Genomic DNA, 25,216 nt, shown 5'->3' with positions numbered 1-25,216 from the left:
CCCTCCACTCTCCACCCTAGCCCCACCCACCCTTCCCATATTTGGAATCCACGACGGACAAAATAATCCCCTGTGGGCTGGTGTAACCAGAGGTTCCTACCAGTATTACCTGTTCTATATTGTCATGTTTTTTTTTTATACGGTGGGTGACATGACTCACAATCACCCCAAGTTAGACAGGAGTCACTCACAACAGCAGCCTGGCTAGCTCAGTCGGTAGAGCATGAGACTCTTAATCTCAGGGTCGTGGGTTCGAGCCCCACGTTGGGCGCAGCATAATTTTGTGATTTGGTTTGACTACCATTGTTCATTTCTGTGGACCAATTTAGCACGCATGATGAAAACAATCAAAACACATTCCTGCGGAGGGAGCTGGTAGGAACGATGGGTGGCCAGGGTCAACGGCGGCGTGGTGTATTCTGCAAATATGGCCGACTGTTAGGGCGGGCACAAGCCTTACAACACACGTGTGTACAGTGCCCTGTGCAGACATGTGTAGTGCTCAACTAAAGGTTTTATTTTGACCGGACAGGGCCCACTGAGCTCTATACGATTCGGAAGTGACCTTACCTCGAATGATGGCTCAACGAAATGGCGGATTAAATGTAGAGATTGAGTGCCGTGGCCGCCTTCCGCACCCATCCCCTCCCTCCCCACCCATCCCCTCCCCAAACTCCCCTCCCCCCTCCCCTCTCCACCCAGCCCGACCCACCCTTCCCATATTTGGAATCCACGACGGACAAAATAATCCCCTGTGGGCTGGTGTAACCAGAGGTTCCTACCAGTATTACCTGTTCTATATTGTCATGTTTTTTTTTAATACGGTGGGTGACATGACTCACAATCACCCCAAGTTAGACAGGGTTCACTCACCACAGCAGCCCGGCTAGCTCAGTCGGTAGAGCATGAGACTCTTAATCTCAGGGTCGTGGGTTCGAGCCCCACGTTGGGCGCAGAATAATTTTGTGATTTGCTTTGACTACCATTGTGCATCTCTGTGGGCCAATTTCGCACACATGATGAAAACAATCGAATTACCTTTTGCTTTTTGTCATGTTTTCTGAAATATACTGTGGGTCACTTGACTCACAATCACCCCAAGTTCGACTGGGGACACTTACAACAGTAGCTAGGCTAGTTCAGTCGGTCGAGCTAGAGACTCTTGATCTCAGGGTCGTGGGTTTGAGCCCCATGTTGGGTGCAGAAACAACGTGTGATTCCCATGGACTTCAATTGTCAATTTATGTAGATGAATTAACTGGACAGTCTTTAAACTTACCAATTCCTTTTTGCTTCAATTCATGTTTTTTTGAAATATACGGTGGGTGACATGACTCACAATGACCCCAAGTTAGGCAGTGATAACACACCACAGAAGCCCGGCTAGCTCAGTCGGTAGAGCATGAGACTCTTAATCTCAGGGTCGTGGGTTCGAGCCCCACGTTGGGTGCAGAATAATTTTGTGATTTGCTTTGACTACCATTGTGCATTTCTGTGGACCAATTTAGCACGCATGATGAAAACAATCGAAACACATTCCTGTGGAGGGAGCTGGTAGGAACGATGGGTGGCCAGGGTCAACGGCGGCGTGGTGTATTCTGCAAATATGGCCGACTGTTAGGGCGGGCACAAGCCTTACAACACACGTGTGTACAGTGCCCTGTGCAGACATGTGTAGTGCTCAACTAAAGGTTTTATTTTGACCGGGCAGGGCCCACTGAGCTCTATACGATTCGGAAGTGACCTCGCGTCGAATGATGGCTCAACGAATTGGCGGATTGAGTGTCGTGGCCGCCTTCCGCACCCATCCCCTCCCTCCCCACCAATCCCCTCCCTCCCCACCAATCCCCTCCCTCCCCACCCATCCCCTCCCTCCCCACCCATCCCCTCCCCAAACTCCCCTCCTCACCCAGCCCCTCCCCACCCTCCACTCTCCACCCAGCCCCACCCACCCTTCCCATATTTGGAATCCACGACGGACAAAATAATCCCCTGTGGGCTGGTGTAACCAGAGGTTCCTACCAGTATTACCTGTTCTATATTGTCATGTTTTTTTTAATACGGTGGGTGACATGACTCACAATGACCCCAAGTTAGGCAGTAATAACACACCACAGAAGCCCGGCTAGCTCAGTCGGTAGAGCATGAGACTCTTAATCTCAGGGTCGTGGGTTCGAGCCCCACGTTGGGCGCAGAATAATTTTGTGATTTGCTTTGACTACCATTGTGCATCTCTATGGGCCAATTTCGCACACATGATGAAAACAATCGAATTACCTTTTGCTTTTTGTCATGTTTTCTGAAATATACTGTGGGTCACTTGACTCACAATCACCCCAAGTTCGACTGGGGACACTTACAACAGCAGCTAGGCTAGTTCAGTCGGTCGAGCTAGAGACTCTTGATCTCAGGGTCGTGGGTTTGAGCCCCACGTTGGGCGCAGAATAATTTTGTGATTTGGTTTGACTACCATTGTGCATTTCTGTGGACCAATTTAGCACGCATGATGAAAACAATCTAAACACATTCCTGCGGAAGGAGCTGGTAGGAACGATGGGTGGCCAGGGTCAACGGCGGTGTGGTGTATTCTGCAAATATGGCCGACTGTTAGGGGCGGGCACAAGCCTTACAACACACGTGTGTACAGTGCCCTGTGCAGACATGTGTAGTGCTCAACTAAAGGTTTTATTTTTACCGGGCAGGGCCCACTGAGCTCTATACGATTCGGAAGTGACCTTACCTCGAATGATGGCTCAACGAATTGGCGGATTAAATGTAGAGATTGAGTGCCGTGGCCGCCTTCCGCACCCATCCCCTCCCTCCCCACCCATCCCCTCCCCAAACTCCCCTCCCATCCCCTCCCCAAACTCCCCTCCCCACCCTCCCCTCTCCACCCAGCCCCACCCACCCTTCCCATATTTGGAATCCACGGCGGACAAAAGAATCCCCTGTGGGCTGGTGTAACCAGAGGTTCCTACCAGTATTACCTGTTCTATATTGTCATGTTTTTTTTTTTAATACGGTGGGTGACATGACTCACAATGACCCCAAGTTAGGCAGTGATAACACACCACGGAAGCCCGGCTAGCTCAGTCGGTAGAGCATGAGACTCTTAATCTCAGGGTTGTGGGTTCGAGCCCCACGTTGGCCGCAGAATAATTTTGTGATTTGCTTTGACTACCATTGTGCATCTCTGTGGGCCAATTTCGCACACATGATGAAAACAATCGAATTACCTTTTGCTTTTTGTCATGTTTTCTGAAATATACTGTGGGTCACTTGACTCACAATCACCCCAAGTTCGACTGGGGACACTTACAACAGTAGCTAGGCTAGTTCAGTCGGTCGAGCTAGAGACTCTTGATATCAGGGTCGTGGGTTTGAGCCCCATGTTGGGTGCAGAAACAACGTGTGATTCCCATGGACTTAAATTGTCCATTTATGTAGATGAATTAACTAGACAGTCTTTAAACTTACTAATTCCTTTTTGCTTCAATTCATGTTTTTTTGAAATATACGGTGGGTGACATGACTCACAATCACCCCAAGTTAGACAGGGGTCACTCACCACAGCAGCCCGGCTAGCTCAGTCGGTAGAGCATGAGACTCTTAATCTCAGGGTCGTGGGTTCGAGCCCCACGTTGGGCGCAGAATTATTTTGTGATTTGCTTTGACTACCATTGTGCATCTCTGTGGGCCAATTTCGCACACATGATGCAAACAATCGAATTACCTTTTGCTTTTTGTCATGTTTTCTGAAATATACTGTGGGTCACTTGACTCACAATCACCCCAAGTTCGACTGGGGACACTTACAACAGTAGCTAGGCTAGTTCAGTCGGTCGAGCTAGAGACTCTTGATCTCAGGGTCGTGGGTTTGAGCCCCATGTTGGGTGCAGAAACAACGTGTGATTCCCATGGACTTCAATTGTCAATTTATGTAGATGAATTAACTGGACAGTCTTTAAACTTACCAATTCCTTTTTGCTTCAATTCATGTTTTTTTGAAATATACGGTGGGTGACATGACTCACAATGACCCCAAGTTAGGCAGTGATAACACACCACAGAAGCCCGGCTAGCTCAGTCGGTAGAGCATGAGACTCTTAATCTCAGGGTCGTGGGTTCGAGCCCCACGTTGGGCGCAGAATAATTTTGTGATTTGCTTTGACTACCATTGTGCATTTCTGTGGACCAATTTAGCACGCATGATGAAAACAATCGAAACACATTCCTGTGGAGGGAGCTGGTAGGAACGATGGGTGGCCAGGGTCAACGGCGGCGTGGTGTATTCTGCAAATATGGCCGACTGTTAGGGCGGGCACAAGCCTTACAACACACGTGTGTACAGTGCCCTGTGCAGACATGTGTAGTGCTCAACTAAAGGTTTTATTTTGACCGGGCAGGGCCCACTGAGCTCTATACGATTCGGAAGTGACCTCGCGTCGAATGATGGCTCAACGAATTGGCGGATTGAGTGTCGTGGCCGCCTTCCGCACCCATCCCCTCCCTCCCCACCAATCCCCTCCCTCCCCACCCATCCCCTCCCTCCCCACCCATCCCCTCCCCAAACTCCCCTCCTCACCCAGCCCCTCCCCACCCTCCACTCTCCACCCAGCCCCACCCACCCTTCCCATATTTGGAATCCACGACGGACAAAATAATCCCCTGTGGGCTGGTGTAACCAGAGGTTCCTACCAGTATTACCTGTTCTATATTGTCATGTTTTTTTTAATACGGTGGGTGACATGACTCACAATGACCCCAAGTTAGGCAGTAATAACACACCACAGAAGCCCGGCTAGCTCAGTCGGTAGAGCATGAGACTCTTAATCTCAGGGTCGTGGGTTCGAGCCCCACGTTGGGCGCAGAATAATTTTGTGATTTGCTTTGACTACCATTGTGCATCTCTATGGGCCAATTTCGCACACATGATGAAAACAATCGAATTACCTTTTGCTTTTTGTCATGTTTTCTGAAATATACTGTGGGTCACTTGACTCACAATCACCCCAAGTTCGACTGGGGACACTTACAACAGCAGCTAGGCTAGTTCAGTCGGTCGAGCTAGAGACTCTTGATCTCAGGGTCGTGGGTTTGAGCCCCACGTTGGGCGCAGAATAATTTTGTGATTTGGTTTGACTACCATTGTGCATTTCTGTGGACCAATTTAGCACGCATGATGAAAACAATCTAAACACATTCCTGCGGAAGGAGCTGGTAGGAACGATGGGTGGCCAGGGTCAACGGCGGTGTGGTGTATTCTGCAAATATGGCCGACTGTTAGGGGCGGGCACAAGCCTTACAACACACGTGTGCACAGTGCCCTGTGCAGACATGTGTAGTGCTCAACTAAAGGTTTTATTTTTACCGGGCAGGGCCCACTGAGCTCTATACGATTCGGAAGTGACCTTACCTCGAATGATGGCTCAACGAATTGGCGGATTAAATGTAGAGATTGAGTGCCGTGGCCGCCTTCCGCACCCATCCCCTCCCTCCCCACCCATCCCCTCCCCAAACTCCCCTCCCATCCCCTCCCCAAACTCCCCTCCCCACCCTCCCCTCTCCACCCAGCCCCACCCACCCTTCCCATATTTGGAATCCACGGCGGACAAAAGAATCCCCTGTGGGCTGGTGTAACCAGAGGTTCCTACCAGTATTACCTGTTCTATATTGTCATGTTTTTTTTTTTAATACGGTGGGTGACATGACTCACAATGACCCCAAGTTAGGCAGTGATAACACACCACGGAAGCCCGGCTAGCTCAGTCGGTAGAGCATGAGACTCTTAATCTCAGGGTCGTGGGTTCGAGCCCCACGTTGGCCGCAGAATAATTTTGTGATTTGCTTTGACTACCATTGTGCATCTCTGTGGGCCAATTTCGCACACATGATGAAAACAATCGAATTACCTTTTGCTTTTTGTCATGTTTTCTGAAATATACTGTGGGTCACTTGACTCACAATCACCCCAAGTTCGACTGGGGACACTTACAACAGTAGCTAGGCTAGTTCAGTCGGTCGAGCTAGAGACTCTTGATATCAGGGTCGTGGGTTTGAGCCCCATGTTGGGTGCAGAAACAACGTGTGATTCCCATGGACTTAAATTGTCCATTTATGTAGATGAATTAACTAGACAGTCTTTAAACTTACTAATTCCTTTTTGCTTCAATTCATGTTTTTTTGAAATATACGGTGGGTGACATGACTCACAATCACCCCAAGTTAGAGAGGGGTCACTCACCACAGCAGCCCGGCTAGCTCAGTCGGTAGAGCATGAGACTCTTAATCTCAGGGTCGTGGGTTCGAGCCCCACGTTGGGCGCAGAATTATTTTGTGATTTGCTTTGACTACCATTGTGCATCTCTGTGGGCCAATTTCGCACACATGATGCAAACAATCGAATTACCTTTTGCTTTTTGTCATGTTTTCTGAAATATACTGTGGGTCACTTGACTCACAATCACCCCAAGTTCGACTGGGGACACTTACAACAGTAGCTAGGCTAGTTCAGTCGGTCGAGCTAGAGACTCTTGATCTCAGGGTCGTGGGTTTGAGCCCCATGTTGGGTGCAGAAACAACGTGTGATTCCCATGGACTTCAATTGTCAATTTATGTAGATGAATTAACTGGACAGTCTTTAAACTTACCAATTCCTTTTTGCTTCAATTCATGTTTTTTTGAAATATACGGTGGGTGACATGACTCACAATGACCCCAAGTTAGGCAGTGATAACACACCACAGAAGCCCGGCTAGCTCAGTCGGTAGAGCATGAGACTCTTAATCTCAGGGTCGTGGGTTCGAGCCCCACGTTGGGCGCAGAATAATTTTGTGATTTGCTTTGACTACCATTGTGCATTTCTGTGGACCAATTTAGCACGCATGATGAAAACAATCGAAACACATTCCTGTGGAGGGAGCTGGTAGGAACGATGGGTGGCCAGGGTCAACGGCGGCGTGGTGTATTCTGCAAATATGGCCGACTGTTAGGGCGGGCACAAGCCTTACAACACACGTGTGTACAGTGCCCTGTGCAGACATGTGTAGTGCTCAACTAAAGGTTTTATTTTGACCGGGCAGGGCCCACTGAGCTCTATACGATTCGGAAGTGACCTCGCGTCGAATGATGGCTCAACGAATTGGCGGATTGAGTGTCGTGGCCGCCTTCCGCACCCATCCCCTCCCTCCCCACCAATCCCCTCCCTCCCCACCCATCCCCTCCCTCCCCACCCATCCCCTCCCCAAACTCCCCTCCTCACCCAGCCCCTCCCCACCCTCCACTCTCCACCCAGCCCCACCCACCCTTCCCATATTTGGAATCCACGACGGACAAAATAATCCCCTGTGGGCTGGTGTAACCAGAGGTTCCTACCAGTATTACCTGTTCTATATTGTCATGTTTTTTTTAATACGGTGGGTGACATGACTCACAATGACCCCAAGTTAGGCAGTAATAACACACCACAGAAGCCCGGCTAGCTCAGTCGGTAGAGCATGAGACTCTTAATCTCAGGGTCGTGGGTTCGAGCCCCACGTTGGGCGCAGAATAATTTTGTGATTTGCTTTGACTACCATTGTGCATCTCTATGGGCCAATTTCGCACACATGATGAAAACAATCGAATTACCTTTTGCTTTTTGTCATGTTTTCTGAAATATACTGTGGGTCACTTGACTCACAATCACCCCAAGTTCGACTGGGGACACTTACAACAGCAGCTAGGCTAGTTCAGTCGGTCGAGCTAGAGACTCTTGATCTCAGGGTCGTGGGTTTGAGCCCCACGTTGGGCGCAGAATAATTTTGTGATTTGGTTTGACTACCATTGTGCATTTCTGTGGACCAATTTAGCACGCATGATGAAAACAATCTAAACACATTCCTGCGGAAGGAGCTGGTAGGAACGATGGGTGGCCAGGGTCAACGGCGGTGTGGTGTATTCTGCAAATATGGCCGACTGTTAGGGGCGGGCACAAGCCTTACAACACACGTGTGTACAGTGCCCTGTGCAGACATGTGTAGTGCTCAACTAAAGGTTTTATTTTTACCGGGCAGGGCCCACTGAGCTCTATACGATTCGGAAGTGACCTTACCTCGAATGATGGCTCAACGAATTGGCGGATTAAATGTAGAGATTGAGTGCCGTGGCCGCCTTCCGCACCCATCCCCTCCCTCCCCACCCATTGTGGTGCCACAACGACGGGGCCGCTCTGCCGAACCAGGGAGCCGCCCGGCTTCCCCCACCGCACTGCCCCCCATCACCCGCCCCACATAAGCACACACCCGCACGCATTCCCCCCCCCCCATAGAGCTGGAAGGGAAGGTCACCTGATCGACCGGTTTTTATCCGAGAGACCCTTATCGGGATTAATTCTCACGGTTTCCGGCGATCAGGGAATTGGATGACCTCCCCGTGCTACGTGGCACCGCGGCGCTGCGGCCGGCCTTAATATGGTAGGTCGTGGCGTGGGGCATTCGGCCACTGCGGTTGAGGCGCATTTCCCCCCACACACACTCCCACGGGTCGACGGGGCGAGCAGGGGAGGCACGGGACAGCATGAATAGCGGGGTCACAGGGGCTGTTGCGCATAGTCATGGAGGGTTGGGATAATTGCGCTTGAGCGCGCAGGCCCCATTGTTAGGGAGGGTAAGGGATTAAGTAGGATTTACGCCTTGCACGCGGCACACTGATTAGCATATCAACAGCACCCAGAACCGCCGTGCGCGTGCCAGAGGATCGCGAGCCCATTGTTTAGCGCAGCATCCCCTTGAAGGTAGGGAGGATAAATAGAGGGGCGCAGAGGGAAAATAGCTCGCTTCTCTCCAGGCCAGCGGACCAGCAGGACTTCCAGCCAGCGACCCGGACGTCCGTGCGACGCATCGAGGTACGCTGTTAGCGCAGAGAGCAGCGAACCTCCGCGGGCACCAAACAGTGAGTGGGGAGGTGAAGTAGGGTATCGTAAGCCGATAAATAGGGAATAGGTACAGGTTTAGTGGAATAGGCCAGCCTCGTCGACTCACTGATTCAACATCAATTCGCAGGTGGCATATAATAAATCATTAATAGCGAAGCGTGGTCTCGCGTGATCTTGTCGTGCAGTGTGAGCGTGTGGGTGCGCTGTGTGCACAGTGGTTCGCCACGTGAGTGAGCGCTGCGCGGAGCTGAGCGCGCGGGTTGCGTGTGGGAACGCGTGTGGTACTGTGTGTGCGTAAGCTCGCGGCGTGCGTAATAGGCGTACCCCAGGTGCGCGATCATAACGCAAGCGGCCAGCAGACGGCGAGCGCTGCGCAGAGCGGCGCAAGAGTGGGTGTCGCGTGTGTTCACTCCGTGTGTGATACAGGTGCGCGATCATAACTTGCGTAGTTGGTGTGGAGTTGGAGTGCACGGAGCGGCGTGTGTGTGTGTGCATACGTTCGTTACATGTCGGATACGGATGCGCATTGGTAACGTGCCGCACAGGGCTATACTGCGAGCACGGCGTTTGATTGACGATGATGTGCGCACGTATGCTCGCAGCGTGGGAGCGCGGCGCGAGGCTGTAACAGTAGGGGCGTCGCATTCGAATGCCGACGAAACCGTAGCGAGTAATAGGGAGGTGGGGTAACGTAAACGGAATAGGGGATGCAGGCGGGAGGGACCCCGGGGGCCAACGGCCCCCACAAATTGGTGTCAGAAGTGGGATGGACCCCCGCGTTACCTCACGCTAAAATAAGACTAATATTTACCGGCCGGGGGGCCCCTTCGTGGAAGGCATTCGCCCGCAATCTCTTAGGGGCCAAGGAAATTAATGGATGGACGGACGCGCAGGCAGTACGTCAACTTAATATGAATCTTGATGGACGGGCAGCCGATTTTGTAGAAGCGTTACCCGCGAGCGCACAGACACAGCTAGAGGAGCTGATTCGCCGACTCGATCAGCGGTTTGGCACGCGTGACGAGGAGGAAGCAAAATCGGCCTTAGAGGCGCGCCGTCGCCAACCTGGCGAAGATCTACGTGATTACGCCGAGGATGTGCGCGAGTTAACAAAGATCGCACGCCCGGGGTACGCAACTGATGTTATTGAGGAACTGGCCGCCGAGAAAATCCAGCGGTACCTGTCTCGCACGGCGTGGTGGCAGCCAGACATGAGCTGCCCACGTCTTCCCTTTAACGCCCTTGTCGAGCGCGCACGTAAGTGTGAAAGAATTCACAGCGAACGCGCGCAGCTCCGGGGGCTGGGACGAGAGCGCGCCATTGCGAGCCTGCTCTCGGAAGACGAGGAGGAGGAACAGGAGCTCGCGAGGACGGTAAGGGGCCGGGAAAGAGAGCCTCCAGTGTCCCGCGAGACAACCCCGGGATGGGTTGCCGGTATACAAACGGGTATAAAGGATGTCTCCGGCCAGGTAACCCAGATAGACAACAAGGTAACTCACGTAGGTGAGAGGGTAACCCAGGTACGCGAGGAAACGAATAAAAATATGACCCAACTGCAATCCTCCGTTGAGACCATCCGATCCGAGATGGGGGAACTAGACTCCACGGTAGGAGGGCTAACTGGAAGGATAGCGCGACTAGAAGCAGAGTATGAGCAGCAGCGCACTGGGGGAGGAGGGAGTGGGCAGAGAGCCCACTACGGAGCCGCCACCCCTCCCCGGGCATGTTATATGTGCGATCGCCGAGGGCATCTAGTGAGGGACTGTCCTCAGGTCGCCCGAGCTAGACAAGAGCTAAGGTCAAACACTAAGGCCCCCCTAGAGAGGGGACCACCGGGGGGTGAAATCGACGTAGCCCCGACACAAACAAGGTGTGAGAATAATGGCGAGCGAGTGATCTCCACACAGGTTCCAGCAACAACGCCCACAGAAACGGTGACTCCTGGCGACTGGCTGCGGGAGCTGGTGGCGGGGATCACGGGGGCCACGTCGCTGGTGGAAGGGGAGGTAAACGGAGTGCGTACCCGAATCCTGCTGGACACGGGGGCGGTGGCCTCGCTCGTGAGCGCAGCGCACTGCAGCGCGATCGGGGTCGACGTGCGTCACCTGCAGGCACCGGACCGCGCGCTGCACACTGCGAGCGGAGCCGGAATGGGGCTGCTGGGGAGAGCCACCCTAGAGGTCCGCATAGGCAGCCAGGTGTGCACGCAGGAATTCTACGTGTCGAGTGCGTTGTGTCACGAGTGTATCGCAGGCACCGACCTCCTAGAACGGTTGGGACTCAACGTGCAACCCCGCCAGCGATGCGCCACCATGGAGAGCAACGGCGAGCGGATACCGTTCCTGGGACGAGAACCAACGCGCCGCCGCTTTGCACCTGTGGCCGCTATCCTGGCGACGGCCGTCACCATCGGCCCGCTCACCGAGATGCTGGTGCCGGTGGCAACATCCCCCACCGACCCCACGCTCCGACCATCAGGGGAGGTAATGCTAACTCCTCACCCGGAGTTGGCAAAACGGTATGGGGTTGTGGGATCCGCCACGTTGGTAAACGCAGATGGGGACCGATTGTTTATGCGGATGTTTAACCCCCACCATACCCCAGCGATACTGCGACGGCGCACCCCGATAGCCACAGTACACCCCCTGCACGCACGCCACTCTAACGACTCGGTGTTCGCACTCTGGGCTGAGGACCCCGGGCGTCCTGAGGGTGACCAGGACCTGGCCTGGCGAGTCGGCCCGACTCCCCGAGCCGAGGTCGTTCCCCTGCTCGACGCGTTACATGTACCATGGGCGGATTTACCTAAGGGAGAGGCCGATCGGCTGCGCGAGTTACTGCGGGAGTATGCCGACGTATTCAGTGAACACGACTCGGACGTGGGTCGGACCGATCTTGTTAAGCACCAAATTGACACCGGTGCAGCCCGACCCATCAAACTCCCTGCATACCGAGTGGGCGCACCCGAACGCGCCCAAATCAAAGAGGCAGTTGGGGACATGCTTCGCGATAACATAATTCAGCCCTCGGCGAGCCCCTGGTCAGCCCCGGTGGTACTAGTAACGAAAAAGGATGGGTCAACCCGGTTCTGCGTCGATTACCGTAAACTTAACGCAGTCACGCTCGGCGATGCCTTCCCCATACCCCGCATCGACGACACCTTCGACAGTCTCGCAGGAGCGCGGTATTTTTCCACCCTCGATCTGGCGTCCGGTTACTGGCAGGTGGAGATGACGGAGGAGGATCGGCCAAAAACAGCATTCACCACCCCGATGGGCCTATTTGAGTTTCGAGTGTTGCCGTTCGGACTCACTAACGCGCCCGCGACGTTCCAGCGGTTGATGGAGTTGGTGATGCGGGGCTTGCAGTGGGAACAGTGCCTGATTTACTTGGACGATGTGATAGTGTTCAGTAGATCTTTGTCTGAGCATTGGTCCAGGCTTCGAGAGGTGTTCCAGCGACTGCGAGCGGCTCATCTCAAGCTCAAGCCACGTAAGTGTTACATGGCACAACGCGAGGTGGGGTACCTCGGGCATCGCGTCAGCGAGGCAGGCGTGCACACCGATCCGGAGAAGGTACGCGCCGTAGTGGAGTGGCCACGGCCAAGGAATCTGACGGAGATCAGATCATTTTTGGGGCTCGCCACCTATTATCGTCGATTTGTAAAGGGATTCAGCGAGATTGCACGCCCTCTCACCCAACTCACCTCCCCTAAGCACCCCTACCAGTGGACGGGGACCTGCCAGACGGCCTTCACCACTCTCAAAGACCACCTCACCCACGCCCCCACCCTCGCTTTCCCCGATTTTACCACCGATTTTATTTTGGACACCGACGCCTGCAGCAGCGGGCTGGGCGCGGTGTTGTCACAGGTACAGGATGGGACGGAACGAGTCATCGCGTACGCCAGCCGGACCTTGAGTGGGGCCGAGCTGAACTATTGCGTGACCCGCCAAGAGTTGTACGCCGTGATTTTCGCATGCAAACAGTTCCGGCCGTATTTGTACGGCAGGAGATGTCGCGTACGCACTGACCATTATGCTCTGCAGTTTCTTCTTACATTCAAGGAGCCGCGGGGGCAGATGGCCCGGTGGTTGGCGCAGTTGCAGGAGTACAACCTGCAAATCGAGTATCGGGCTGGCCGGACGCATGCAAACGCGGACGCCTTGTCGAGGCGACCCACGGTGTACGCCGAGACGAGGGCGGAGGAGGCCTGCCCGTGTTTCACGGGGGGACGCTGCCGGCAGGCAACGGACCCCCGAGAGGCCGCGGCCACTGACCCCCCCCCAGCGAGAGAGAGTGCAGTGTGCGCCACAGAGACCCTCACAGGTGGCACTGAGGATCCCGTCGACCGCCCGGCAAGCGCGGGACCCGCGGCTCGGGACCCGATCGGACGGATCCAGGAGGACGTCGGCTGCGCCTTCCCGGGCCTAAACGACGAGCAGCTGAGACAGACCCAGCAGCGAGATCCGGATCTGGCGGCAGTGGAGGCGGCACTGCGGGAGGAAAAGAGCGCCCTACCAGGACCCTGGAGCGGTTTGTATGCCCGGTTGTGTGTGCGGAACGGAGTGGTACGGGAGTTAACCGAGGCCGGCCAGCCGGGGTGCATCTGTGTTCCTGCCCAGGTGCGACCCCAGCTGCTACGGCTGGTGCATGACCACCCACTCGGGGGCCACGATGGGGAACGACGCACTCGAGAGACCCTGCGTCGCCAGTATCTCTGGCCCAAATTGGCACAAGATGTGGCCGCCTGGGTGCAGGGCTGCCGGGCCTGTCAGCAGTGTGGGCAAAAGCCGGCGAGGTACCAGGTACCCCTGAGGCCGTTCCGAGTCAGTCGGACGAATCAGTTGGTCGGAATCGACCTGCAGGGGCCCTTTCCACGATCCCACCGGGGCAACCGATATATTCTCGTAGCGGTGGAATACTTCACCCGCTACCCCGTGGCGGTGGCTATCCCGGATAAAACAGCCCTTGTAGTGGCCCGGGCCTTCGTGGAAAACTACGTACTTAAGTGCGGGATCCCCGAACGAGTCATTACCGACCAGGGTAGTGAATTCGAGGCCGAACTATTTCAGGCGCTGTGCCGAGAGTTCGGGATCCAGAAGGACCGAACCACGGCGTATCACCCCCAGGCGAACGGGATGGTAGAGAGGATGAACCAGACTCTGGCCGGGAAGCTTAAACGCATGGCGGCCGCGAATCAACAGGACTGGGACGAACACCTTCCCTATGCCCTGTTCGCCTACACCACCGCCGTTCACACCTCTACAGGACAGACCCCGTTCCTAATGATGTTTGGTCGCGAGTCTCGCCTGCCCGCAGATCTGCTGTTCGGTGTTCCTCCGCCGCAACGGGAGGAAGGGAGCCACCCCGTGGAGCACTTGCTGGAGACCCTGCGAGGGGCCAGGGGCCGAGCCGGCCCGCACGGAGAGGCCGCGCACCAGCGGCAAGAGCAGGGCGCCCGACCCCGTATGGAGCCCCCCTTCTACACTGCGGGCTCCGAGGTGTGGCTGTACACTCCCCGCGTCGGTGCCGGACAGGTGGGGAAGCTGACCACCTACTGGCGAGGACCCTGGATTGTGAGACGGCAGATCTCACCATGGACGGTGCTGATTCAGGGAGGAGAGAGGGGCCGGGAGATGGTGGTCAACATCCGCCGACTGAAGCCGTGGCGAGCAGCCCCCGAGGGGGGGAGCCCCGCCGTCCAAGTACCCCGAAACCCCGGGGTCCCCCCACCCCCCGTGCCCGGGGGCCTCGCGCAGTACATGGGCCCCACGGAGCCCCGGGCTCCGAGGGGCCCCGGGCGGGGCCGGGGGCGACGAGGACGGCGACCCTTAAACCCCACCGCCTCTGAGTTTGTTCCCCAGCCCGCAGGTGCCAGAGGCCGAGGGGAGCCGTTGGAATGGAGGAGGAGACCACCGCCGGAGCCCCAGGAGACGGAGCCGCCACCCCCGAGGCCAGCCACAAGGGCCGGGCGAATCCCGCGGACCCCGCGGCGATACCTCGTGGGGGCAACCCAGGCGAGGTGCTCCAGTCAACCCGGGACGGGGACTGGCACCCCGGGGGGCTATGTGGTGCCACAACGACGGGGCCGCTCTGCCGAACCAGGGAGCCGCCCGGCTTCCCCCACCGCACTGCCCCCCATCACCCGCCCCACATAAGCACACACCCGCACGCATTCCCCCCCCCCCATAGAGCTGGAAGGGAAGGTCACCTGATCGACCGGTTTTTATCCGAGAGACCCTTATCGGGATTAATTCTCACGGTTTCCGGCGATCAGGGAATTGGATGACCTCCCCGTGCTACGTGGCACCGCGGCGCTGCGGCCGGCCTTAATATGGTAGGTCGTGGCGTGGGGCATTCGGCCACTGCGGTTGAGGCGCATTTCCCCCCACACACACTCCCACGGGTCGACGGGGCGAGCAGGGGAGGCACGGGACAGCATGAATAGCGGGGTCACAGGGGCTGTTGCGCATAGTCATGGAGGGTTGGGATAATTGCGCTTGAGCGCGCAGGCCCCATTGTTAGGGAGGGTAAGGGATTAAGTAGGATTTACGCCTTGCACGCGGCACACTGATTAGCATATCAACAGCACCCAGAACCGCCGTGCGCGTGCCAGAGGATCGCGAGCCCATTGTTTAGCGCAGCATCCCCTTGAAGGTAGGGAGGATAAATAGAGGGGCGCAGAGGGAAAATAGCTCGCTTCTCTCCAGGCCAGCAGACCAGCAGGACTTCCAGCCAGCGACCCGGACGTCCGTGCGACGCATCGAGGTACGCTGTTAGCGCAGAGAGCAGCGAACCTCCGCGGGCACCAAACAGTGAGTGGGGAGGTGAAGTAGGGTATCGTAAGCCGATAAATAGGGAATAGGTACAGGTTTAGTGGAATAGGCCAGCCTCGTCGACTCACTGATTCAACATCAATTCGCAGGTGGCATATAATAAATCATTAATAGCGAAGAGTGGTCTCGCGTGATCTTGTCGTGCAGTGTGAGCGTGTGGGTGCGCTGTGTGCACAGTGGTTCGCCACGTGAGTGAGCGCTGCGCGGAGCTGAGCGCGCGGGTTGCGTGTGGGAACGCGTGTGGTACTGTGTGTGCGTAAGCTCGCGGCGTGCGTAATAGGCGTACCCCAGGTGCGCGATCATAACGCAAGCGGCCAGCAGACGGCGAGCGCTGCGCAGAGCGGCGCAAGAGTGGGTGTCGCGTGTGTTCACTCCGTGTGTGATACAGGTGCGCGATCATAACTTGCGTAGTTGGTGTGGAGTTGGAGTGCACGGAGCGGCGTGTGTGTGTGTGCATACGTTCGTTACATGTCGGATACGGATGCGCATTGGTAACGTGCCGCACAGGGCTATACTGCGAGCACGGCGTTTGATTGACGATGATGTGCGCACGTATGCTCGCAGCGTGGGAGCGCGGCGCGAGGCTGTAACAGTAGGGGCGTCGCATTCGAATGCCGACGAAACCGTAGCGAGTAATAGGGAGGTGGGGTAACGTAAACGGAATAGGGGATGCAGGCGGGAGGGACCCCGGGGGCCAACGGCCCCCACACCATCCCCTCCCCAAACTCCCCTCCCATCCCCTCCCCAAACTCCCCTCCCCACCCTCCCCTCTCCACCCAGCCCCACCCACCCTTCCCATATTTGGAATCCACGGCGGACAAAAGAATCCCCTGTGGGCTGGTGTAACCAGAGGTTCCTACCAGTATTACCTGTTCTATATTGTCATGTTTTTTTTTTTAATACGGTGGGTGACATGACTCACAATGACCCCAAGTTAGGCAGTGATAACACACCACGGAAGCCCGGCTAGCTCAGTCGGTAGAGCATGAGACTCTTAATCTCAGGGTCGTGGGTTCGAGCCCCACGTTGGCCGCAGAATAATTTTGTGATTTGCTTTGACTACCATTGTGCATCTCTGTGGGCCAATTTCGCACACATGATGAAAACAATCGAATTACCTTTTGCTTTTTGTCATGTTTTCTGAAATATACTGTGGGTCACTTGACTCACAATCACCCCAAGTTCGACTGGGGACACTTACAACAGTAGCTAGGCTAGTTCAGTCGGTCGAGCTAGAGACTCTTGATATCAGGGTCGTGGGTTTGAGCCCCATGTTGGGTGCAGAAACAACGTGTGATTCCCATGGACTTAAATTGTCCATTTATGTAGATGAATTAACTAGACAGTCTTTAAACTTACTAATTCCTTTTTGCTTCAATTCATGTTTTTTTGAAATATACGGTGGGTGACATGACTCACAATCACCCCAAGTTAGACAGGGGTCACTCACCACAGCAGCCCGGCTAGCTCAGTCGGTAGAGCATGAGACTCTTAATCTCAGGGTCGTGGGTTCGAGCCCCACGTTGGGCGCAGAATTATCTTGTGATTTGCTTTGACTACCATTGTGCATCTCTGTGGGCCAATTTCGCACACATGATGCAAACAATCGAATTACCTTTTGCTTTTTGTCATGTTTTCTGAAATATACTGTGGGTCACTTGACTCACAATCACCCCAAGTTCGACTGGGGACACTTACAACAGCAGTTAGGCTAGTTCAGTCGGTCGAGCTAGAGACTCTTGATCTCAGGGTCGTGGGTTTGAGCCCCACGTTGGGCGCAGAATAATTTTGTGATTTGGTTTGACTACCATTGTGCATTTCTGTGGACCAATTTAGCACGCATGATGAAAACAATCTAAACACATTCCTGCGGAAGGAGCTGGTAGGAACGATGGGTGGCCAGGGTCAACGGCGGTGTGGTGTATTCTGCAAATATGGCCGACTGTTAGGGGCGGGCACAAGCCTTACAACACACGTGTGTACAGTGCCCTGTGCAGACATGTGTAGTGCTCAACTAAAGGTTTTATTTTTACCGGGCAGGGCCCACTGAGCTCTATACGATTCGGAAGTGACCTTACCTCGAATGATGGCTCAACGAATTGGCGGATTAAATGTAGAGATTGAGTGCCGTGGCCGCCTTCCGCACCCATCCCCTCCCTCCCCACCCATCCCCTGCCCAAACTCCCCTCCCCACCCTCCCCTCTCCACCCAGCCCCACCCAGCCCCACCCACCCTTCCCATATTTGGAATCCACGGCGGACAAAAGAATCCCCTGTGGGCTGGTGTAACCAGAGGTTCCTACCAGTATTACCTGTTCTATATTGTCATGTTTTTTTTTTTAATACGGTGGGTGACATGACTCACAATGACCCCAAGTTAGGCAGTGATAACACACCACGGAAGCCCGGCTAGCTCAGTCGGTAGAGCATGAGACTCTTAATCTCAGGGTCGTGGGTTCGAGCCCCACGTTGGGCGCAGAATAATTTTGTGATTTGCTTTGACTACCATTGTGCATCTCTGTGGGCCAATTTCGCACACATGATGAAAACAATCGAATTACCTTTTGCTTTTTGTCATGTTTTCTGAAATATACTGTGGGTCACTTGACTCACAATCACCCCAAGTTCGACTGGGGACACTTACAACAGTAGCTAGGCTAGTTCAGTCGGTCGAGCTAGAGACTCTTGATATCAGGGTCGTGGGTTTGAGCCCCATGTTGGGTGCAGAAACAACGTGTGATTCCCATGGACTTAAATTGTCCATTTATGTAGATGAATTAACTAGACAGTCTTTAAACTTACTAATTCCTTTTGGCTTCAATTCATGTTTTTTTGAAATATACGGTGGGTGACATGACTCACAATCACCCCAAGTTAGACAGGGGTCACTCACCACAGCAGCCCGGCTAGCTCAGTCGGTAGAGCATGAGACTCTTAATCTCAGGGTCGTGGGTTCGAGCCCCACGTTGGGCGCAGAATTATTTTGTAATTTGCTTTGACTACCATTGTGCATCTCTGTGGGCCAATTTCGCACACATGATGCAAACAATCGAATTACCTTTTGCTTTTTGTCATGTTTTCTGAAATATACTGTGGGTCACTTGACTCACAATCACCCCAAGATCGACTGGGGGCACTTACAACAGTAGCTAGGCTAGTTCAGTCGGTCGAGCTAGAGACTCTTGATCTCAGGGTCGTGGGTTTGAGCCCCATGTTGGGTGCAGAAACAACGTGTGATTCCCATGGACTTAAATTGTCCATTTATGTAGATCAATTAACTAGACAGTCTTTAAACTTACTAATTCCTTTTTGCTTCAATTCATGTTTTTTTGAAATATACGGTGGGTGACATGACTCACAATCACCCCAAGTTAGACAGGGGTCACTCACCACAACAGCCCGGCTAGCTCAGTCGGTAGAGCATGAGACTCTTAATCTCAGGGTCGTGGGTTCGAGCCCCACGTTGGGCGCAGAATAATTTTGTGATTTGGTTTGACTACCATTGTGCATTTCTGTGGACCAATTTAGCACGCATGATGAAAACAATCGAAACACATTCCTGCGGAGGGAGCTGGTAGGAACGATGGGTGGCCAGGGTCAACGGCGGCGTGGTGTATTCTGCAAATATGGCCGACTGTTAGGGCGGGCACAAGCCTTACAACACACGTGTGTACAGTGCCCTGTGCAGACATGTGTAGTGCTCAACTAAAGGTTTTATTTTGACCGGACAGGACCCACTGAGCTCTATACGATTCGGAAGTGACCTTGCCTCGAATGATGGCTCAACGAATTGGCGGATTAAATGTAGAGATTGAGTGCCGTGGCCGCCTTCCTTACCCATCCCCTCCCTCCCCACCCATCCCCTCCCCAAACTCCCCTCCTCACCCAGCCCCTCCCCACTCCACCCAGCCCCACCCACCCTTCCCATATTTGGAATCAACGACGGACAAAATAATCCCCTGTGGGCTGGTGTAACCAGAGGTTCCTACCAGTATTACCTGTTCTATAGTCATGTTTTTTTTAATACGGTGGGTGACATGACTCACAATCACCCCAAGTTAGACAGGGTTCACTCGCCACAGCAGCCCGGCTAGCTCAGTCGGTAGAGCATGAGACTCTTAATCTCAGGGTCGTGGGTTCGAGCCCCACGTTGGGCGCAGAATTATTTTGTGATTTGCTTTGACTACCATTGTGCATCTCTGTGGGCCAATTTCGCACACATGATGAAAACAATCGAATTACCTTTTGCTTTTTGTCATGTTTTCTGAAATATACTGTGGGTCACTTGACTCACAATCACCCCAAGTTCGACTGGGGACACTTACAACAGTAGCTAGGCTAGTTCAGTCGGTCGAGCTAGAGACTCTTGATCTCAGGGTCGTGGGTTTGAGCCCCATGTTGCGTGCAGAAACAACGTGTGATTCCCATGGACTTCAATTGTCCATTTATGTAGATGAATTAACTAGACAGTCTTTAAACTTACTAATTCCTTTTTGCTTCAATTCATGTTTTTTTGAAATATACGGTGGGTGACATGACTCACAATCACCCCAAGTTAGACAGGGGTCACTCACCACAGCAGCCTGGCTAGCTCAGTCGGTAGAGCATGAGACTCTTAATCTCAGGGTCGTGGGTTCGAGCCCCACGTTGGGCGCAGAATTATTTTGTGATTTGCTTTGACTACCATTGTGCATCTCTGTGGGCCAATTTCGCACACATGATGCAAACAATCGAATTACCTTTTGCTTTTTGTCATGTTTTCTGAAATATACTGTGGGTCACTTGACTCACAATCACCCCAAGATCGACTGGGGACACTTACAACAGTAGCTAGGCTAGTTCAGTCGGTCGAGCTAGAGACTCTTGATCTCAGGGTCGTGGGTTTGAGCCCCATGTTGGGTGCAGAAACAACGTGTGATTCCCATGGATTTAAATTGTCCATTTATGTAGATCAATTAACTAGACAGTCTTTAAACTTACTAATTCCTTTTTGCTTCAATTCATGTTTTTTTGAAATATACGGTGGGTGACATGACTCACAATCACCCCAAGTTAGACAGGGGTCACTCACCACAGCAGCCCGGCTAGCTCAGTCGGTAGAGCATGAGACTCTTAATCTCAGGGTCGTGGGTTCGAGCCCCACGTTGGGCGCAGAATAATTTTGTGATTTGGTTTGACTACCATTGTGCATTTCTGTGGACCAATTTAGCACGCATGATGAAAACAATCGAAACACATTCCTGCGGAGGGAGCTGGTAGGAACGATGGGTGGCCAGGGTCAACGGCGGCGTGGTGTATTCTGCAAATATGGCCGACTGTTAGGGCGGGCACAAGCCTTACAACACACGTGTGTACAGTGCCCTGTGCAGACATGTGTAGTGCTCAACTAAAGGTTTTATTTTGACCGGACAGGGCCCACTGAGCTCTATACGATTCGGAAGTGACCTTGCCTCGAATGATGGCTCAACGAATTGGCGGATTAAATGTAGAGATTGAGTGCCGTGGCCGCCTTCCTTACCCATCCCCTCCCTCCCTACCCATCCCCTCCCTCCCCACCCATCCCCTCCCCAAACTCCCCTCCTCACCCAGCCCCTCCCCACTCCACCCAGCCCCACCCACCATTCCCATATTTGGAATCAACGACGGACAAAGTAATCCCCTGTGGGCTGGTGTAACCAGAGGTTCCTACCAGTATTACCTGTTCTATAGTCATGTTTTTTTTTTAATACGGTGGGTGACATGACTCACAATCACCCCAAGTTAGACAGGGTTCACTCACCACAGCAGCCCGGCTAGCTCAGTCGGTAGAGCATGAGACTCTTAATCTCAGGGTCGTGGGTTTGAGCCCCACGTTGGGCGCAGAATTATTTTGTGATTTGCTTTGACTACCATTGTGCATCTCTGTGGGCCAATTTCGCACACATGATGAAAACAATCGAATTACCTTTTGCTTTTTGTCATGTTTTCTGAAATATACTGTGGGTCACTTGACTCACAATCACCCCAAGTTCGACTGGGGACACTTACAACAGTAGCTAGGCTAGTTCAGTCGGTCGAGCTAGAGACTCTTGATCTCAGGGTCGTGGGTTTGAGCCCCATGTTGGGTGCAGAAACAACGTGTGATTCCCATGGACTTCAATTGTCCATTTATGTAGATGAATTAACTGGACAGTCTTTAAACTTACCAATTCCTTTTTGCTTCAATTCATGTTTTTTTGAAATATACGGTGGGTGACATGACTCACAATCACCCCAAGTTAGACAGGAGTCACTCACCACAGCAGCCTGGCTAGCTCAGTCGGTAGAGCATGAGACTCTTAATCTCAGGGTCGTGGGTTCGAGCCCCACGTTGGGCGCAGAATAATTTTGTGATTTGCTTTGACTACCATTGTGCATTTCTGTGGACCAATTTAGCACGCATGATGAAAACAATCGAAACACATTCCTGCGGAGGGAGCTGGTAGGAACGATGGGTGGCCAGGGTCAACGGCGGCGTGGTGTATTCTGCAAATATGGCCGACTGTTAGGGCGGGCACAAGCCTTACAACACACGTGTGTACAGTGCCCTGTGCAGACATGTGTAGTGCTCAACTAAAGGTTTTATTTTGACCGGGCAGGGCCCACTGAGCTCTATACGATTCGGAAGTGACCTCGCGTCGAATGATGGCTCAACGAATTGGCGGATTGAGTGTCGTGGCCGCCTTCCGCACCCATCCCCTCCCTCCCCACCATTCCCCTCCCTCCCCACCAATCCCCTCCCTCCCCACCCATCCCCTCCCTCCCCACCCATCCCCTCCCCAAACTCCCCTCCTCACCCAGCCCCTCCCCACCCTCCACTCTCCACCCAGCCCCACCCACCCTTCCCATATTTGGAATCCACGACGGACAAAATAATCCCCTGTGGGCTGGTGTAACCAGAGGTTCCTACCAGTATTACCTGTTCTATATTGTCATGTTTTTTTTAATACGGTGGGTGACATGACTCACAATGACCCCAAGTTAGGCAGTAATAACACACCACAGAAGCCCGGCTAGCTCAGTCGGTAGAGCATGAGACTCTTAATCTCAGGGTCGTGGGTTCGAGCCCCACGTTGGGCGCAGAATAATTTTGTGATTTGCTTTGACTACCATTGTGCATCTCTATGGGCCAATTTCGCACACATGATGAAAACAATCGAATTACCTTTTGCTTTTTGTCATGTTTTCTGAAATATACTGTGGGTCACTTGACTCACAATCACCCCAAGTTCGACTGGGGACACTTACAACAGTAGCTAGGCTAGTTCAGTCGGTCGAGCTAGAGACTCATGCTCTACCGACTGAGCTAGCCGGGCTTCTGTGGTGTGTTAGCGCTGCCTAACTTGGGGTCATTGTGAGTCATGTCACCCACCATATGAAAAAAAAAAAATCTCAGGGTCGTGGGTTTGAGCCCCATGTTGGGCGTAGAAACAACGTATAATTCCCATGGACTTAAATTGTGCATTTATGTAGATCAATTAACTAGATAGTCTTTAAACTTACTAATTCCTTTTTGCTTAAATTCATGTTTTTTCTGAAATATAATGTGGGTGACATGACTCACAATCACCCCAAGTTCGACTGGAGGCACTTACAACAGCAGCTAGGCTAGTTCAGTCGGTAGACCATGAGACTCTTAATCTCAGGGTCGTGGGTTTGAGCCCCATGTTGGGCGTAGAAACAACGTGTGATTCCCATGGACTTAAATTGTCCATTTATGTAGATCAATTAACTAGACAGTCTTTAAACTTACTAATTCCTTTTCGCTTAATTTCATGTTTTTTTTTTTAAGAAACGGTGGGTGACATGACTCACAATCACCTCAAATTAGACAGGGGTCACACACCACAGAAGCCCGGCTAGCTCAGTCGGTAGAGCATGACACTCTTAATCTCAGGGTCGTGGGTTCGAGCCCCATGTTGGGCGCAGAATCATTTTGTGATTTGCTTTGACTACCATTGTGCATCTCTGTGGGCCAATTTCGCACACATGATGAAAACAATCGAATTACCTTTTGCTTTTTGTCATGTTTTCTGAAATATACTGTGGGACACATGACTCACAATCACCCCAAGTTCGACTGGGGACACTTACAACAGCAGCTAGGCTAGTTCAGTCGGTCGAGCTAGAGACTCTTGATCTCAGGGTCGTGGGTTTGAGCCCCACGTTGGGCGCAGAATAATTTTGTGATTTGGTTTGACTACCATTGTGCATTTCTGTGGACCAATTTAGCACGCATGATGAAAACAATCGAAACACATTCCTGCGGAAGGAGCTGGTAGGAACGATGGGTGGCCAGGGTCAACGGCGGTGTGGTGTATTCTGCAAATATGGCCGACTGTTAGGGGCGGGCACAAGCCTTACAACACACGTGTGTACAGTGCCCTGTGCAGACATGTGTAGTGCTCAACTAAAGGTTTTATTTTGACCGGGCAGGGCCCACTGAGCTCTATACGATTCGGAAGTGACCTTACCTCGAATGATGGCTCAACGAATTGGCGGATTAAATGTAGAGATTGAGTGCCGTGGCCGCCTTCCGCACCCATCCCCTCCCTCCCCACCCATCCCCTCCCCAAACTCCCCTCCTCACCCTCCCCTCTCCACCCAGCCCCACCCACCCTTCCCATATTTGGAATCCACGACGGACAAAAGAATCCCCTGTGGGCTGGTGTAACCAGAGGTTCCTACCAGTATTACCTGTTACTTATTGTCATGTTTTTTTTTAATACGGTGGGTGACATGACTCACAATGACCCAAGTTAGGCAGCGATAACACATCAAAGAAGCCCGGCTAGCTCAGTCGGTAGAGCATGAGACTCTTAATCTCAGGGTCGTGGGTTCGAGCCCCACGTTGGGCGCTCAATAATTTTGTGATTTCCTTTGACGACTATTGTGCATTTCTGTGGACCAATTTAGCACGCATGATGAAAACAATCGAATTACCTTTTACTTATTGTCATGTTTTTTCTGAAATATACTGTGGGTTACTTGACTCACAATCACCCCAAGTTCGACTGGGGACACTTACAAGAGCAGCTAGGCTAGTTCAGTCGGTCGAGCTAGAGACTCTTGATCTCAGGGTCGTGGGTTTGAGCCCCATGTTGGGCGTAGAAACAACGTGTGATTCCCATGGACTTAAATTGTCCATTTATGTAGATCAATTAACTAGACAATCTTTAAACTTACTAATTCCTTTTTGCTTAAATTCATGTTTTTTTTAAATATACGGTGGGTGACATGACTCACAATCACCCCAAATTAGACAGGGGTCACTCACGACAGAAGCCCAGCTAGTTCAGTCGGTAGAGCATGAGACTCTTAATCTCAGGGTCGTGGATTTGAGCCCACGTTGGGCTCAGAATAGTTTTGACCACCTCAATGTGAAATTGTAGTTGCTTGTGTGCATCTACATCAGCAGCCATACGATAAGATGTCAGAAGTGCCGA

General features: G+C 52.9%; 26 non-coding genes across 26 annotated transcripts; all 26 read left to right on the top strand.

Moving 5' to 3' along the window:
* Positions 1-198: 198 nt before the first annotated feature.
* Positions 199-271, top strand: TRNAK-CUU (transfer RNA lysine (anticodon CUU)). The gene has a single exon. It is a non-coding gene; the product is annotated as a tRNA-Lys (tRNA).
* A 609-nt stretch (positions 272-880) lies between these two features.
* TRNAK-CUU (transfer RNA lysine (anticodon CUU)) lies at positions 881-953 on the top strand. Its single transcript has one exon. It is a non-coding gene; the product is annotated as a tRNA-Lys (tRNA).
* A 424-nt stretch (positions 954-1,377) lies between these two features.
* Positions 1,378-1,450, top strand: TRNAK-CUU (transfer RNA lysine (anticodon CUU)). The gene has a single exon. It is a non-coding gene; the product is annotated as a tRNA-Lys (tRNA).
* A 669-nt stretch (positions 1,451-2,119) lies between these two features.
* Positions 2,120-2,192, top strand: TRNAK-CUU (transfer RNA lysine (anticodon CUU)). The gene has a single exon. It is a non-coding gene; the product is annotated as a tRNA-Lys (tRNA).
* Positions 2,193-3,078: 886 nt separating this feature from the next.
* On the top strand, positions 3,079-3,153 carry TRNAK-CUU (transfer RNA lysine (anticodon CUU)). The gene has a single exon. It is a non-coding gene; the product is annotated as a tRNA-Lys (tRNA).
* A 422-nt stretch (positions 3,154-3,575) lies between these two features.
* TRNAK-CUU (transfer RNA lysine (anticodon CUU)) lies at positions 3,576-3,648 on the top strand. The gene has a single exon. It is a non-coding gene; the product is annotated as a tRNA-Lys (tRNA).
* A 424-nt stretch (positions 3,649-4,072) lies between these two features.
* Positions 4,073-4,145, top strand: TRNAK-CUU (transfer RNA lysine (anticodon CUU)). The gene has a single exon. It is a non-coding gene; the product is annotated as a tRNA-Lys (tRNA).
* A 650-nt stretch (positions 4,146-4,795) lies between these two features.
* Positions 4,796-4,868, top strand: TRNAK-CUU (transfer RNA lysine (anticodon CUU)). The gene has a single exon. It is a non-coding gene; the product is annotated as a tRNA-Lys (tRNA).
* An 886-nt stretch (positions 4,869-5,754) lies between these two features.
* Positions 5,755-5,829, top strand: TRNAK-CUU (transfer RNA lysine (anticodon CUU)). The gene has a single exon. It is a non-coding gene; the product is annotated as a tRNA-Lys (tRNA).
* A 422-nt stretch (positions 5,830-6,251) lies between these two features.
* On the top strand, positions 6,252-6,324 carry TRNAK-CUU (transfer RNA lysine (anticodon CUU)). The gene has a single exon. It is a non-coding gene; the product is annotated as a tRNA-Lys (tRNA).
* Positions 6,325-6,748: 424 nt separating this feature from the next.
* TRNAK-CUU (transfer RNA lysine (anticodon CUU)) lies at positions 6,749-6,821 on the top strand. Its single transcript has one exon. It is a non-coding gene; the product is annotated as a tRNA-Lys (tRNA).
* Positions 6,822-7,471: 650 nt separating this feature from the next.
* Positions 7,472-7,544, top strand: TRNAK-CUU (transfer RNA lysine (anticodon CUU)). The gene has a single exon. It is a non-coding gene; the product is annotated as a tRNA-Lys (tRNA).
* A 9,169-nt stretch (positions 7,545-16,713) lies between these two features.
* Positions 16,714-16,788, top strand: TRNAK-CUU (transfer RNA lysine (anticodon CUU)). Its single transcript has one exon. It is a non-coding gene; the product is annotated as a tRNA-Lys (tRNA).
* A 422-nt stretch (positions 16,789-17,210) lies between these two features.
* Positions 17,211-17,283, top strand: TRNAK-CUU (transfer RNA lysine (anticodon CUU)). The gene has a single exon. It is a non-coding gene; the product is annotated as a tRNA-Lys (tRNA).
* Positions 17,284-18,155: 872 nt separating this feature from the next.
* Positions 18,156-18,228, top strand: TRNAK-CUU (transfer RNA lysine (anticodon CUU)). The gene has a single exon. It is a non-coding gene; the product is annotated as a tRNA-Lys (tRNA).
* A 424-nt stretch (positions 18,229-18,652) lies between these two features.
* Positions 18,653-18,725, top strand: TRNAK-CUU (transfer RNA lysine (anticodon CUU)). Its single transcript has one exon. It is a non-coding gene; the product is annotated as a tRNA-Lys (tRNA).
* Positions 18,726-19,149: 424 nt separating this feature from the next.
* On the top strand, positions 19,150-19,222 carry TRNAK-CUU (transfer RNA lysine (anticodon CUU)). Its single transcript has one exon. It is a non-coding gene; the product is annotated as a tRNA-Lys (tRNA).
* Positions 19,223-19,836: 614 nt separating this feature from the next.
* Positions 19,837-19,909, top strand: TRNAK-CUU (transfer RNA lysine (anticodon CUU)). The gene has a single exon. It is a non-coding gene; the product is annotated as a tRNA-Lys (tRNA).
* Positions 19,910-20,333: 424 nt separating this feature from the next.
* TRNAK-CUU (transfer RNA lysine (anticodon CUU)) lies at positions 20,334-20,406 on the top strand. Its single transcript has one exon. It is a non-coding gene; the product is annotated as a tRNA-Lys (tRNA).
* A 424-nt stretch (positions 20,407-20,830) lies between these two features.
* TRNAK-CUU (transfer RNA lysine (anticodon CUU)) lies at positions 20,831-20,903 on the top strand. Its single transcript has one exon. It is a non-coding gene; the product is annotated as a tRNA-Lys (tRNA).
* A 635-nt stretch (positions 20,904-21,538) lies between these two features.
* On the top strand, positions 21,539-21,611 carry TRNAK-CUU (transfer RNA lysine (anticodon CUU)). The gene has a single exon. It is a non-coding gene; the product is annotated as a tRNA-Lys (tRNA).
* A 424-nt stretch (positions 21,612-22,035) lies between these two features.
* Positions 22,036-22,108, top strand: TRNAK-CUU (transfer RNA lysine (anticodon CUU)). The gene has a single exon. It is a non-coding gene; the product is annotated as a tRNA-Lys (tRNA).
* Positions 22,109-22,777: 669 nt separating this feature from the next.
* Positions 22,778-22,850, top strand: TRNAK-CUU (transfer RNA lysine (anticodon CUU)). The gene has a single exon. It is a non-coding gene; the product is annotated as a tRNA-Lys (tRNA).
* Positions 22,851-23,623: 773 nt separating this feature from the next.
* On the top strand, positions 23,624-23,696 carry TRNAK-CUU (transfer RNA lysine (anticodon CUU)). The gene has a single exon. It is a non-coding gene; the product is annotated as a tRNA-Lys (tRNA).
* Positions 23,697-24,555: 859 nt separating this feature from the next.
* On the top strand, positions 24,556-24,628 carry TRNAK-CUU (transfer RNA lysine (anticodon CUU)). Its single transcript has one exon. It is a non-coding gene; the product is annotated as a tRNA-Lys (tRNA).
* Positions 24,629-25,054: 426 nt separating this feature from the next.
* TRNAK-CUU (transfer RNA lysine (anticodon CUU)) lies at positions 25,055-25,126 on the top strand. Its single transcript has one exon. It is a non-coding gene; the product is annotated as a tRNA-Lys (tRNA).
* Positions 25,127-25,216: the final 90 nt, after the last annotated feature.

The sequence above is a fragment of the Lethenteron reissneri genome, chromosome 26 (assembly GCF_015708825.2).
Source record: "Lethenteron reissneri isolate LAM-NWPU_2019-01 chromosome 26, ASM1570882v1, whole genome shotgun sequence".
Classification (NCBI taxonomy): domain Eukaryota; kingdom Metazoa; phylum Chordata; class Hyperoartia; order Petromyzontiformes; family Petromyzontidae; genus Lethenteron; species Lethenteron reissneri.
The sequence above is the reverse complement of the archived record's forward strand: the minus strand, read 5'-3'. Positions and strand labels throughout refer to the sequence as shown.